General features: G+C 43.8%; 1 pseudogene; it reads left to right on the top strand.

Moving 5' to 3' along the window:
• Positions 1 to 848: 848 nt before the first annotated feature.
• On the top strand, positions 849 to 14718 carry LOC109737537 (FACT complex subunit SPT16-like; annotated as a pseudogene).
• The last annotated feature ends 1479 nt before the right edge of the window (positions 14719 to 16197 follow it).

Here is a 16197-nt window from a genome sequence, read left to right as displayed (position 1 = left end):
AGTGTGATTTGAGTAATACATTGAATCTTCCCGCAAAACAAAAATTGTATTCATTCATCAGTCTTTATTTTCCCCATCCCTTTCTTTTCATTACACTTGTGAATGTAATAGAGCTATCTACATTGTACGTACACTGATGGAGCTGATCGTCATCACCGCTAGCCTTCATGTCAGCTCTTGGTCCTTGTGTCGGCATCGCCATTAGATATATGCAGACAAAATGAATCAGAAAAACAAGCTGACACACCAAGCAGTTCACAACAGACTATGGTGTTCATCTCCATCTCTAGCATCCAGCAAGCATTTCTCCACTCCAAAAAGTTTATCATCTTCACATTGGGTTTTTTTTCCTCTCTCTCCCTCCACAAATTTGTACTCCAGTATATCACATCGAAATTGCACGCTAGGTTCATGCATAACAACAAGTACCTACTGGTAAGAATGGTCACCTCGATTGCAAAGCAGGTCAAGGTCGATGATTTGGTATCGCTTCCCTGGCAGGCTGCATACAAAGGTTCAACCATCATCATCTTCTGGCCTACATCGTCCTGCTCATCATCTCCGTGGCTCCCTGTTTGCTGTGTCCTGTCATCAATCGAGAACACAAGTCATGAAAACAAATCACAATATCTAAGCAAAAGCATTTGTATAAGGCTCTAGACCACGTACGTAAATGTCCCACGTTTTGTCAGTACTATGACTTTGACGCCGTTGATTCTCATTTTACTACTAGCTAGCTTATAAAAAGTTTTAGCTACATGCATACCAGATCCTGTAAACTGGTATTCCTCAGACGATTGAACTAGCTAATTATCATCAATTTCCCTGCAGTTGGCTTCGTGGTAAAGATGGCAGATAATGGTAAAGCAAAATTAGGCTCAGGAGCAGCCTATACAACCAATCTAGAGACCTTCAGTAAGCGGCTTAAGGTGTTTTATGACCATTGGAACGAAAATAAGTCTCATCTTTGGGCTTCTTCCGATGCCATTGCAATTGTGACTCCCCCTCCTTCTGAGGATCTCCGTCATTTGAAATCCACAGCTCTGGATGTTTGGTTACTTGGATATGATGAATTTCCAGAAACGATAATTGTCTTCATGCAGAAGCAGATACATTTCTTATGCAGCGAGAAGAAAGCAAATCTTATTGGAACCATCAAGGATGCTACTGCAAGTGAGGCTGTTGGTTCTGATATTGTCTTGCATGTGAAAAGCAAGAATGGGGATGGCATTGACCTGATGGATGATAATACTGTGTGCTGTTTGTGCTCAGTCGAAATCTGACACTTAAGTTGTTGGTCACATTGCAAAAGAGGCACCTGAGGGTAATTAAGCTCCTTGAAACATAGGCAGAAAAGTTATCTGGTGGATCTGTACAGCTTGCAGACGTAACACGTGGGTTTTCTGAGATTTTTGCCATGAAAGATGCCACAGAGATCATATGTGTGGAAAAGGCTGCTTGCCTAACTTCATATGTAATGAAAAACTTTGTGGTACCGACCATGGAGAAGGTTATTGAAGAGGAGAGAAAAGTCTCACACTTCTCATTGATGGATGACACAGAGAAGGTTATTCTTGATCCTTCGAAGGCCAAGGTGAAATTGAAGCCTGAAAATATTGATATATGCTACCCTCCTATCTTCCAAAGTGGAGGCAAGTTTGATCTTAATTAGGTCGCGTGCTTCCAGCAATGATGATTATCTCTACTATGATCCTGCAAGTATTATCGTCTGTGCAATTGGGTCCAGGTACAGTAAATGTCGCCAAAACATTTTTGATAGATGCTACCCCGGCACGACCAGAGTAAGGTGTGTGAGACACTTTTCAAAGCCCAGGAAGCTGCTTTAGCAGCATGTAAACCAGGCTGCCGTTGCAGTGTTTGAGAGGAATGCCCCTGAACTGCTTCCTAATCTAACAAAGTCAGCTGGAACTGGAATTGGCCTTGAGTTCCGAGAATCAGGCTTAAACTTGACAGCCAAGAATGACCGCCTGATAAAAGAGGGCATGACTTTCAATGTCAACCTTGGTTTGAGTAATGTACAGGCAGAAACAAACAATTAGAAGACAAAGCAGTTCTCTTTGTTATTAGCTGATACAGCATTAGTTAGTGACAAGACTGCACGAGTGAATTGCAGAAAACATCGACATTGAAGGCTAGGGTTGCAGAAACCACAATTCTACAGTTTTATGCCAAAAATCACTAATTCCGAGGCTAATTTTTTGCAAAAAACACTAGTCGATGGCTTAGGTCGTTTTGAGCACAATTATGACAAGTGGGTCCCGGTGGACAGGGTGACGTGGCAGGACATAACAGATCACAAATAGATAGAACATCATAGACTAAACTGTAAAAGGGCATAAGAAAGATAAAATCATCTTTTCATAAAAGAAAAAAGAAAGAGGAGGGAATCGCGAGTTCGCGACAGAGAGCAGCAACGGCCTCCGCAGCCGGCGCGCTCGAGCTCGCCGGTGTGCGGGCCGAGGCCGCCGTGGCAGCCGGAACCGGCGCCGTCCGTCGCCGCAGTGCCACCCACCGCCGTCGACGTACACCCTGGCTCCACCGGCGCACTCCAATCGCCGTCGTCGCCGTGCTGCCCCGTCGTTGACTGGATCAAGGAGCCGGCGCGCTCGAGCTCGCTGGCGTGCGGGCCGAGGCTAGCTTGGCAGCCGGAACCGGCGCCGTCCGTCGTCTCAGAGCCACACACCGTTGTCGCCGTGCACCCTGCCTCCACAGGCGTACTCTAGTCGTGCTCGTCGCCGCCCCCGTTGTTGACTGGACAAGGAGCCGGCGCCACCAACCCAGGGACCTTCGCGCCCAAACCAGCCACTCCCCAGCCTCGTCGTGTCGACCCGCACCGGTTCCGGCGGGATCCGGTCGGGAATCGAGCCACCGCCGCCCTTGACGGTCCGCCCAGCGAACCCTGATGCTTGGACCCGACCACTGCCTCGCCCCCGCCAGCCAGGCAATCGAGCCGTCCTGCCCGTCCCCGACCATGCCGGACCTGCCCTGTGCCTCGCCGCCGGAGCTAGCAGCAGATGCGCCGGCTGCGCACGGGGAGGGAGTGGCCGCATGAAGAGCATGGAGGACCCGATTGCTTTTTTTCAGGGGTCTTCTTGTGAAAGAAAATTATATCAGGATGTAATTAGATTTTTTGTTTGCCATGTCACCCTGTACAGCGGGGCCCACCTGTCATAATCATGCTCAAAACGACCTAAGCCATTGACTAGTGTTTTTTGCAAAAAATTAGGCTCGGAATTAGTGGTTTTTGGCACAAAACTGTGGAATTGTGGTTTCTGCAACCCTAGCCTTCAATGTCGATGTTTTTTGCAATTCACTCAGACTGCAGAGATCTTGACCAATTGCTCCAAGGCTGTTAAAGATGTTGCATATTCATTTAATGATGAGGAGGAAGTTCCGAAGCCGGAGCGGGCTTAGGTTGAGTCAAATGGCCTGGAAGCACTACCATCCAAGGCAACACTTGGGTCAGACAACCCGGAGATGTCCAAGGAAGAGCTCCGGAAATAGCACCAGGCTGAACTTGCTCGTCAAAAGAATGAAGAGACTGCTACGAGCCTTGCTGGGGGTGGTTCTGGTTCTGGCGATGGCCGTGGTCCTTCTAGGTCTTCAAATGAGCTTGTTGCATAAAAGAATGTGAATGATGTACCTTATTCAGAGAGAGTTGGTGATACAAGTGGATCAGAGGAATGAAGTTGTTCTCTTACCTATTTATGGCAGCATGGTCCCTTCCATGTTTCTACTGTTAAAGAGTGTGACCAACCACCAGGACAAAGCACCATAACAAAGCAAATGAGGCCTAATGATGTGTGGATACGACCTGCATTTGGTGGTCGTGGGAGAAAGCTGTGTTTTTCAGATATTCTACTTCAAGGGCTGATGAGCGTATGGATATCATGTACGGGAATATAAAACATATACTTTTTTCCAGCCAGCAGAGAAAGAAATGATTACCCTCCTTCATTTCCATTTGTACAATCATATCATGGTTTTGGAAACAAGAAGACGAAGGATGTCCAATTTTATGTTGAAGTGATGGATGTTGTTCAAACTGTTGGTGGCACAAGGAGATCAGCCCTTGATCTTGATGAGATTGAAGAAGAGCAGCGTGAGAGGGACTGGAAGAACAGAATCAACATGTAGTCCCAGAACTATATCAACAAGGTTAATGACCATTGGTCGCAACCATAGTTCAAGGGGCTTGATCTGGAGTTCCATATCCCTCTTAGAGAGCTTGGATTCCATGGGGTTCTGTATAAAGCTTCAGTTTTCATCATTCCAACTTCAACTTGTCTGGTTGAGTTAATTGAGACTCCTTTCTCTAGGATCGAAAGTATGTCTAGAGGGGGGGTGATTAGACTACTTGACCAAATAAAAATCTAGCATTTTCCCAATTTCAGTCTTGTCAGATTTTATCATCTTAGCACAAGTCAAGCAATCAACCTACACATGCAATTCTAAGAGTATAGCAGCGGAATGGAAATCATTGCATATGAAGGTAAAGGGAGGAGTTTAGAGGGAGCAAACGCAATGTAGGCACGGAGATTTTTCGCGTGGTTCCGATAGGTGGTGCTATCGTACATCCACGTTGATGGAGACTTAAGCCCACGAAGGGTAACGGCTGCGCGAGTCCACAGAGGGCTCCACCCAAGAAGGGTCCACAAAGAAGCAACCTTGTCTATCCCACCATGGTCATCGCCCACGAAGGACTTGCCTCATTAGGGTAGATCTTCACGAAGTAGGCGATCTCCTTGCCCTTACAAACTCCTTGGTTCAACTCCACAATCTTGACGGAGGCTCCCAAGTGATACCTAACCAATCTAGGAGACACCACTCTCCAAAAGGTAATAGATGGTGTGTTGATGATGAACTCCTTGCTCTTGTGCTTAAAATGATAGTCTCCCCAGCACTCAACTCTCTCAAATAGATTTGAATTTGGTGGAAAGATGATTTGAGTGGAAAGCAACTTGGGGAAGGCTAGAGATCAAGATTCTTGTGGTTGGATTGGAATATCTTGGTCTCAACACATGTGTAGGTGGTTCTCTCTCAGAAAATGTATGCTGGAAGTGTAGGCACGTTCTGATGGCTTTCTGCATGAATGAAGAGTGGGTGAAGGGGTATATATAGCATCCACACAAAATCTAACCGTTACACACAATTCACCAAACTCAGTGGGACCGAATAGTGAAACTCGGTCATACCGATTTAGTTCAAAATGTGAACGTTAGGATTTTCAGTGGAACCGATATGATCAACTCGGTGGGGCTGATTTCATTAGGTTTAGGGCATAACGTAATCTCGTTGAGACCGATCACATGAACTCGGTGAGACCGATTTCAGTAAAAGGCTAACACAGAGTTGGTCATGCAAACTCGGTGGGACCGATTCGGTCATTTCGGTGAGATCGAAACGTTACGAAAAGGAAATATAGAGTTTGCATTGCGAACTCGGTGGGACCGATCGCTCATCTCGGCTAGACCAAAACGTTACGAAGGGAAACAGAGAGTTTGCAATCCCATCTCGGTGAGACCGAGATCCCTATCGGTGAGACCGAACTGATTAGGGTTTCTGGCTATGCCTATGTCAAGCGAACTCGGTGGTGCCGGATAGATCAAATCGGTGGGGCCGAGTTTGACTTTTAGGTTTAGGAAAAATGTGGAAAGTGAGAAGTAGGTGAGGGTTTTGGAGCATATCACTAAGCATTTTGAGCAAGCCAGCCATTAAGCAACACCTCATCCCTTTTTAATAGTATTGGCTTTTCCTATGGACTCAATGTGATCTTGGATCACTAAAATCAAAATGTAGAGTCTTGAGCTTTTGCCAATGTGTGTCCTTAGCATTTTGAGGGGTCCACATCTCTAGCCCATGCCATGCCAATCATTGAACTTTCTGAAATGATCATCTTGAAAGAGTATTAGTTCAATGGGCTATATGTTGTTAAGAATTACCAAAACCACCCAGAGATTAGTTGCACTTTCAATCTCCCCCTTTTTGGTAATTGATGACAACATATAGATCAAAGTTTCGACAAATGATAATAAGAATGTAATACATAGTCGCTTTGAGAAGTATGTGATAAGTAATAGCTCCCCCTAAATTTGTGCATTATTTAAAATTTGCTTTGAATGCAAATGCACAATCAATTAGGATCATGGGTTAGTATTCCATGTCACATACATCTTGGTGGAGCGCTCAAAATGATAGAATATGAAATATGCACTCATCACCAAGGCAAAGTGAATGATCATATATGAGAGATAAATAATATCATCATCCAAGCACAAACATAAAGTATGATATGATCAAACACATGACCATACAAATATCTCACACACATAAACATAGAGTATCATCCAAACAAGCACACAAGTAAGTATCAAGCAAGTAGCAAATACGAGGCAATAAAAAAGCAAAGATCTTTCTCTCTCTCTCGAAGCCTATGATCTATACACATTCTCCCCCTTTGGCAACAAGTTACCAAAAAGCTTGAAAATGCATAGTGCTATGCGGCACTCTAAGCTTGATCTGTAGGAAGTGGTGTTGAGAGGACTCCAAGGACAAATGCATCTGTAGAAGTTGTTGGAGCTGGTGGAGTGTCAACTTAAGGGGCAACTGAAGCTGTGGCTGCAGGTGCTGAAGTTGTAGCTCTAGTGTCAGGCACTGGTACTACTGCAGACCTCTGTCTCCTGGGCACCCTCTGATACATATTGGTTGTGTTCTTGTCACTCCTTTCCTCAAGCTCTTCTTGAATCTTCTCCACAGAAGTTTGAATTTCTGTTGACATCCATGTCATGAAGCTTTGTTTCAAAGACTCTCTCAAGGCTCTCTTGATTCTGAGACAAAGTAGCCAATCCTTTCTCAAGCCTCCAGGTGGCTAGAATAAGATAGCTAAGTTGATCTTGTATATTTGAGAAGGATTTGAGAGACCTCTTCGGCACTTGGAATCTTGGTTGCCTTCTCTGCTTGTGCTTTCTCCCTCTCCTCTTGAGCCTCTACTGATGTAGGATCTTCAGCATCCATGACAGCTGTGTTGTCCTCAAAGTCAGGCCTCAAAGGAAGGTGTTCTATGTCTAACAAGTATGTGCATGTGCCCATCTTGGAGTTGATGAGCATCTGGATGTGTGGAGCATACCCACAAGATCTCTTTTGGTCAGCAGCTGTCCTCTTGATTGTCTCAACAATCAAACTCATCACTTTAAACTTTTGGGGCACATCAAATAACTGAAGCAAATTGATGGAGTGGCCTCTGATCATCCTGTGATCTCCTGATTTGGGCAACAAGGTGTGCCTCAAAATGGTATTAATAGTGGCCAATCCAGATAGCAGAAAATACACAGACCCTAGCTTGTGATTCTCCAAGGCCTTGTCAGGTATTTCCTTGTACATGTCGGCCATGGAGTTGTGATCTTTCTTCTTCTTGGCATAGACATCTATGTCATCCTCAAGTTCTGCAGGGGCATTGATCAGCTTGGCCCATTCATCAACTGTTGATTGGTACCTTGTACCTTCAGAAATCCAAACAATCCTTCCATCAGGATAGAAATGAGCTGTAGAGTAGAATTGCATAATGAGCTCATCATTCCACTTGGTCAATTTCGGACCCACAAAAGTGTCTACTCCACATAGTCTGAAACTCTCGTGCACTCCAGGGAATTGATCTTCATTGTTGTCAATGTGCTTCCAATCAACCCATCTCATAATACTCACTATGGGCTTCTTGTCAAGAAGGACTGTCTCATAGAAGTCATGTTGTTCCTTGGTGTGAAATCTATAGTCTACAACAGTTCTCCTTCTCATAGCATATGGATCTGTTTGTCTCCATCTCCTCAGACCTGCATCCTTTTTGAGCTTCATATTTTTCAGCCACTGGATGAGTATCATCATGATCCGGGATCTTTGGTTTTAATTTTCTGAGCACTTGAGCTTCCTCATCTTCTTCTTCAATTTCAAGCACTGGGCCTTGTTCTTCTCAGCTGCTGGTATGTTCCTGGTGCTTCTCTTTGGTGCAGACTTGGTGGCTGGAGCAGTAGCTTTGGGGGCAGTCTTGGGCTTTGATGGAGCAGCCCAGAATTGATGGCATCCCCCATCAGCTTTTGTGCTTTGGGTGCTGGTGCAGCATCCTCTTCTGCATCTTCATCATCACTTCTTCTCATGGAAGAATATCCAAGCACCTTGGCAGTGGTTGTTCTAGCCCTTTTATTTTTCTTTCCTTCTCCAGCTGCCTCATCATCAGATTGTTCAATTGTGAACTGCAAGGTTTCTCCAGTAGCAAACTTTCTTGGTTTGGAAGTGGGAACTCTTCTGGTAGGAGCTTTATTCTGCAAACCAGACTTTGTTGAAGCTGTTGTGCCAAACTCTTTCTTGACAACTTTCTTTTTGGAACTGACTTCTTGCTCAACAGCAACATAGTCCTCATCCTCTAAATCTGAGTTTCTTTTCTTCCTTGTCCTTGTTGCAGCTTTGGGCAGGTTGCTTGGGGTGCTTCTACTACCCTCATCATAACTGCTGTCAGAGGGACTAGTGCCCTCACTCATGTTCACTTGCTCTTCAGACTGGTTCTGGCTATCACTCTGATCAGACATTGTTGACTTTGCAAACTAAAAGCTGACCCTGTGAATAGTTGTAGATGAGGTAGAGTGGATGAGTATCACAAAGTGAAGAGGTTTTGCAAAGCAAATGAGTCAAAAACTTAGTTTTAGTTTTCCACAGAAAGCATTTCGGAGCTACCGATTTGTTGAACTCGGTGACACCGAAGCAACTTTGGAGTCTAAACTAGTGACATCGGTCAAACCGAGACACAGTTCGGTGACTCCAAGATTGCTAGGGTTTCACAGAGAATTGAAGTCGGTCACACCGATTTGCAAGTTTCGGTCACACCGAAAATTACAAGGGCAATGGCCTAAGCCAAATCGGTGATACCGATCTCTACAACTCGGTCGGTCCGAGATGAGTTCGGCGGAAACCTAACCCTAAATTTTCGAATAAACTAATCTAGAGGAAGTTTTTGTTGGATAGGATGATCTCATACGTGGTAAGAATCATGGCAGTGACCTAAGTGCAAGAATCGGAGGTAAAGATTGCACAAAGGGTCGAACTCATACCCTAACTTGGCGATGAGCTCGCTATGGTGGCAACGGCGGTGAAGATTCCCGTTGACGGCGACGGAGACCAACGGTGGGAGGTTGCTGGCGACGAGAGGACGATCCGGAGACCCGAGTCGGCAAAGCAGGACATGCGCGGGCGAAGAGACTTTGGAGAAATTTCCAAATTTGGACCCGTCGATATATATATCCTGGCCCTGTCGGTGTGACCGGGTGGAACAACTCGGTGGCACCGAGATGCAGAATCGCAAGCGGTTACTGCAACTCGGTGTGACCGAGCAGTTCAAATCGGTTGCACCGAGATCGAAAAACTAGATCAACTCAGTGAACTCGGTATGACCGAAAAGGATGAATCGGTCAGACAGAAATGCACAGAGTGGTTTTGGAAGTTTAAGTCGATGACTAATCGGTGACTCCGAGTGCTCCTCACCCAGAGGGTTCGAATTTGACTTGATCAAACTTTGTGATGTAGCATGAATAGAGTTTGAGACGAGAAAAGAATAGATAGCTAGTGGAAGTTCTTAGGCATTCTTGTCCATCCATTTGGCAAGAGAAGAAGAGCCAAACAATCAAAGTAACAAATGGATGTCCTCGAATAAGAGAAATATGCAATCAACATACTCACACAATAAAATGGCAAATGAAATATGTGACAAAGCATGCACAAACACTCTAGCATCTATCAAGCAATTGGCGATGACTAGGTCATCTATATATGAGTATATTGACTTAGGAGTCAAATGAGAGCATTTGATAGGTCATACTCATCGTTTAACCACAAGTGGGGTTACCACTTTTACATAAAGCATTGTTGTGTTCACACCATTAGAGTTGCTTTAGCTCAATTCTTAGAGTAAAGCTCCCCCTAGATGTGATATCCCCCCCTAAGAGGGATGAACTAACCTTGGATTTTGTCGATGATGACTTCATGTAGGTGTTGAAGATGTGGATGCTCATTGTTGATGTAGATCATTCGGAGCAATCCATTGGAGTGAGTTGCACTTTCAATACCTACACAGGTTAGTCCCATAAGGAACAAACAAGGATATCCATAGACATAGAGTGAAGTTCACACAAGATGATGTCCATGAAAGCATTAGGTTACCTTGTCCCTTGTCTTACCAACAAGAGGGTTTGTGACTCCTTGAACTAGTGCAAGATGTGGAGGTTGTTTGCACTTGTTCTTGCCAGATGAATATGAGTGAATTTTGTTGGTGGAGTCACCCTCAAGAACTCTCTAGTTCTTCTTCTTTGGAATCCACATCAACTTGATAGGAATCCTTGGAGTTGTAGTCGTACTTGATGAAGTAGAACTTGATGTAGTCTTGGGAACCCACTTGACTAAGGCCTTAGGTGCTTCTTCAAATGCATCAATCTCCTCTTGAAGCTTGTCCTTGCCTTTTAGCTTGTGGTCTTGTGGTGGAAGACCATCTTGAGCTTGTGTTCCTTGAAAAGAAGTAGGATCATACTTCTCTTGTTGAGGAACAAACTTCGTCTTGTGGTATTGATCTTCCTCCCACTCAACTCCATTGGCATTGAACTTTCGTTCAAAACCAACACCTTGATTCTTCCGGTGCCTTCCTTGCTTGCGTACAATTTCCTCAAATTGCTTACTTCTGGCAAGGCTCTTGTAAACACCTTTCTCTATAATTCCCTTCAATACGCTATTTTCTTTCTCAAGTGTAACTTGGCTAAGAGAATCATTAGTGGAATCAAGAGAACTACTAAAAGCAACAATATTGTTTTTAGCATGATTGTTGTTACTACTAGATGAAGAATCTTTCTTACTCTTGTTGCTAGATTTTAATTGAGGCATGTAAGTAGACAAGAGTAAACGCTTGGCAATGTAAGAAGAACTTTTCTTTCGAAGATCATCATTGATTGCCTTTAAAAACTCATGTTCTTGCTCTAGATTGAGCTTTTCAAAGCGTAACTTCTCATGAGTCTTCAAAAGTTCTCAATGATCATCTAAAGTAGTTTCATGAGCTAACTTAAGAGTGTTTAGTTCTTTAGTTAGACTCTCAATATCCTTCTTATCATTGTCATTCGTTTTATCTTGATTAGCATGATTAATAGCAATTTCATCATAGTTTTCATCACTAGCATTGTCAACAAGCAAATCATCATCACCTAGCAAATCATCTTCATCACTATTGAAATCAACATACTCGGGGTGTAACACCTTTGGGCCTTTAGCCATGAAGCATCTTCCAATCCCTTCATTTGGTGAATCAAATATATCGTAGGAGTTGGATGACACAAGTGCGAGACCGGCAACACCTTCATCTTGAGTATGTTCGGAGTCGGAGTGATAACTTCTCTCGGAGTAGTTGTCGGAGTCGGAGCCGGATACCCATTCACCAACATGAGCTTGATGTCTTCGTTTTGTATAGCTCCTTGATGACTTGTCCTTCCTTTCCGAATCCTTGCTTCTTCAAAAGGATCTTCGTTCATAACGATCATCTCTACTCCTTCTCTCTCTTGGTGGTGATTCTTCTCTTTTGCTTCTCCTTTTAGGTGAGTCTTCTCTTCTTTTGTAGGGAGCCGTACACTCATTGGAGTAGTGTCCAGGTCTTCCACAATTGTAGCAATTACGCTCACGACTAGAAGATCTTTTGTCATTGTAGGACCTTGACTTGTAGCTCTTTTCTTTGCTTCTACTCTTGTAGAACTTGTTGAAGTTCTTCACCATTAGGCTCAATTCTTCATTGAAGGCTTGTTTCTCACTTGATGATGTAGGAGCATCACACGATGCTTTGTGAGCACCACTAGACTTGTTGTGAAGCTCTTCTTTATCCTTGAGTGACATCTCATGAGCAACAATTCTACCAATGACTTCGGTTGGCTTGAGATCTTTGTAATTGGGCATCATTTGGATCAATGTGCACACGGTGTCATATTTTCCATCCAAGGCTCTTAGGATCTTCTTGATGATGAATCTTTCGGTCATCTCTTCACTTCCTAAGCCGGCAATCTCATTTGTGATGAGAGCAAGCCTAGAGTACATTTCAGCGACACCTTCACCATCCTTCATTTTGAACTTGTCAAGCTGACTTTGAAGCACATCCAATTTGGATTCCTTGACAGAGTCGGTACCTTCGTGCATATCAATCAAAGTATCCCAAATTTCCTTTGCATTCTCAAGACGGCTGATTTTGTTGAATTTTTCGGGGCACAATCCGTTGAAGAGGATATCGCCAGCTTGAGAATTTTATTGCAACATCTTCAATTCTTCCGCGGTAGCTTCACGATTTGGTTCTCTCCCATCAAAGGATTCACCTTGCAAGCCAATACACACAATAGCCCAAACGGCGGGGTTATGTCCAAGAATATGCATTTTCATCTTATGCTTCCAACTAGCAAAATCAGTACCATCAAAGTAAGGACCTCTACGGTGGTAATTTCCCTCGCTAGACGCCATACTCTCCTAGGTTGTGAAATCAAAGCTATGATCACCAAACCTATGGAAATCAAGGCAAATGGAGACCAAATCTCTGATACCAATTGTAGGATCGAAAGTATGTCTAGAGGGAGGGTGATTAGACTACTTGACCAAATAAAAATCTAGCTTTTTCCCAATTTTAAGTCTTGGCAGATTTTAGCATCTTAGCACAAGTCAAGCAATCAACCTACACATGCAATTCTAAGAGTATAGCAGCGGAATGTAAATCATTGCATATGAAGGTAAAGGGAAGGAGTTTAGAGGGAGCAAATGCAATGTAGACACGGAGATTTTTGGCGTGGTTCCGATAGGTGGTGTTATCGTACCTCCACGTTGATGGAGACTTCAACCCACGAAGGGTAACGGCTGCGCGAGTCCACGGAGGGCTCCACCCAAGAAGGGTCCACGAAGAAGCAACCTTGTCTATCCCACCATGGCCATCGCCCACGAAGGACTTGCCTCACTAGGGTAGATCTTCACGAAGTAGGCGGTCTCCTTGCCCTTACAAACTCCTTGGTTCAACTCCACAATCTTGACGGAGGCTCCCAAGTGACACCTAACCAATCTAGGAGACACCACTCTCCAAAAGGTAATAGATGGTGTGTTGATAATGAACTCCTTGCTCTTGTGCTTCAAATGATAGTCTCCCCAACACTCAACTCTCTCTCACAGATTTGGATTTGGTGGAAAGATGATTTGAGTGGAAAGCAACTTGGGGAAGGCTAGAGATCAAGATTCTTGTGGTTGGATTGGAATATCTTGGTCTCAACACATGAGTAGGTGGTTCTCTCTCAAAAAATGCATGCTGGAAGTGTAGGCACGTTCTGATGGCTTTCTGCATGAATGAAGAATGGGTGGAGGGGTATATATAGCCTCCACACAAAATCTAACCGTTACACACAATTCACCAAACTCGGTGGGACCGAATAGTGAAACTCGGTTAGACCGATTTAGTTCCAAATGTGAACGTTAGGATTTTCGATGGAACCGATATGATCAACTTGGTGGGGCCGATTTCATTTGGGTTAGGGCATAACATAATCTCGTTGAGACCGATCACATGAACTCGGTGAGACCGATTTCAGTAAAAGGCTAACAAAGAGTTGGTCAGGCAAACTCGGTGGGACCGATTCGGTCATTTCGGTGAGACCCAAACATTACGAAAAGGAAACAGAGAGTTTGCACTGCGAACTCAGTGGGATCGATCGCTCATCTCGGCTAGACCGAAACGTTGCGAAGGAAACAGAGAGTTTGCTATCCCATCTCGGTGAGACCGAGATCCCTATCGGTGAGACCGAACTGAGTAGGGTTTCTGGCTGTGGCTATGTCAAGTGAACTCAGTGGCGCCGGATAGATCAAATTGGTGGGGCCGAGTTTGACTTTTAGGTTTACGACAAATGTGGAAAGTGAGAAGTAGCTAAGGGTTTTGGAGCATATCACTCAGCATTTTGAGCAAGCAAGCCATTAAGCAACACCTCATCCCCTTTTAATAGTATTGGCTTTTCCTATGGACTCAATGTGATCTTGGATCACTAAAATGAAAATGTAGAGTCTTGAGCTTTTGCCAATGTGTGTCCTTAGCATTTTGAGGGGTCCACATCTCAAGTCCATGCCAATGCCAATCATTGAACTTTCTGAAATGATCATCTTGAAAGAGTATTAGTTCAATGTGCTATATGTTGTTAAGAATTACCAAAACCACCCAGAGATTAGTTGCACTTTCACTTTCCTAGTGGTGACCCTGGGTGATATAGAGATTGTTAATCTGGAGAGGGTGGGCTTTGGAACAAAGAACTTTGACATGGCTATCGTGTTCAAGGACTTCAAGAAGGATGTTCTCCGCATCAATATTCCCTCCAGTCAACCTCACTTGACGCGATAAAGGAGTGGATTGACACCACTGATCTCAAGTACTATGAGAGCAGGTTGTATCTGAACTGGCATCCTATCCTGAAGACTATCATTAATGATCAAAAGTTTGTTGACGATGGTGGCTGGGAGTTCCTGAACATGGAGGCAAGTGATTCTGGGGCAAAGGAAACATAGGAATCAGACCAGGGGTACGAGCCTTCTGCTGCTGAGCCCGAGTCTGAATCAGAAGACGAAGACTCCGACAACGCGTCCTTGGTGGAATCAGACGAGGATGAGGAAGAAGATTGAAATATTGGACTCCACTTAGCACAACACGCCATACAGTTAATGTTTCAATCAAGAAGGAATCGCCAAGTGAAATATTTGGGTAATTGCTAGCATTCCTAATGTTAGACCAAAATAAGACTTAGTTTTATTTCCATGGGAATCATGGATACCCCCTCATAACTCATTTGCTCACTTTGTTACAAGTCATGCTTAGGATACACATGAAGAAGGTGAGAAAGCGGCAAGGAGTGCCAATCTAATTTTGTTCAGAACTCGTGTAATGTGACCCTTGGTACTTTTTTACATTACATGACAAACAGATGTGTTCAAGTGGCCATGGAGGAACCATTTTACAGGATGATTATATACTCCCTCCGATTAAAAATAGGTGTCGTGGGTTTGCACTGGAGGGAGTACCATTCAACTAAATGAGTTGGAGATCTCAATTATAAATAAAATTCTGCTTTATCCAATCCACCAACCCCCCCCCCCCCCCCCGCACTTTCTTGATAACAAACAACATCATCTCGCACCATTGAATGAATCCTGATCCATAAAGGTGAGAAACAATAACTGAAATAAGAAAAGAATATTTGTTCAAGTGTTGTCTAGTTTAAGGATTATGGAACTTCTGAACATTCAGAACGCACTTTAAACTTGAAGCTGGCAAAAACAGGAGATCGTTTGCTTTGCCGCCTTCATTCAAGGTTCGCCGACGGTTCAGGAGTGACCAAGTGTATCCAACGACATGATTCTACTTGTCATTTGCCATTTACTTGTTGTCTCTAAGTTGTTGTTTAAGCCCAGTTTAAGCCACTAATCTTAGCTGAACTAACTGCCAAGTGCCTAATGTGACTGCTGCAGAAGTATATAGCCCCGGCTAACCTTTGGTAGAGAATTCCTTTTGGACCACTCGGCCATCCTTGAGGCCTTCCTGTTCGATTTTGGGCCACAATGATGAAGCATTTTTTTCGTAAATTTTAGACTGTCTCGTGCTTTGGTAACTGTTCTGACCGTACTCAATACATGGAGCAAATATACAGGGGTACAAACAATTTCTTGTAGGACGACTACTTTTAGTTTTTTTAATAACAAAACCAAGTTGGATCACAGTATTTGCTTTCCCATTTTTACCATTGTGGAGATCAACGTCAGGTAAGCCTGGAATCTAAAAATGCACACGGTACAACAATTCCGATTAAAAACTGAATTAGCACAAGATAAGCCACGCAGAGATTGATAGGTTCTGACAAAACAAAAGGAGCAAATGTGGAAACAAGCTAGTTACATGTGCTCAGAAAAATTACCAAGGTATAGAGTTGTGATTCTCACTGAACAAGATAAAGGGGCCCATATTTTGTCAATGAGTTGTGCGCTGCTTCTCTCCACTGAAGTTATCTGTTAAAAACCCAGACAATGTCCATTGTCAAACCTTGCAGTAGTAGACTGCATGTATATGGGATACCATTCCCTCATACGTAAAATGTAAAAGTACAACCA

The sequence above is a fragment of the Aegilops tauschii genome, chromosome 2 (assembly GCF_002575655.3).
Source record: "Aegilops tauschii subsp. strangulata cultivar AL8/78 chromosome 2, Aet v6.0, whole genome shotgun sequence".
Taxonomy (NCBI): domain Eukaryota; kingdom Viridiplantae; phylum Streptophyta; class Magnoliopsida; order Poales; family Poaceae; genus Aegilops; species Aegilops tauschii.
This window is presented reverse-complemented; position numbering and strand designations above follow the sequence as displayed.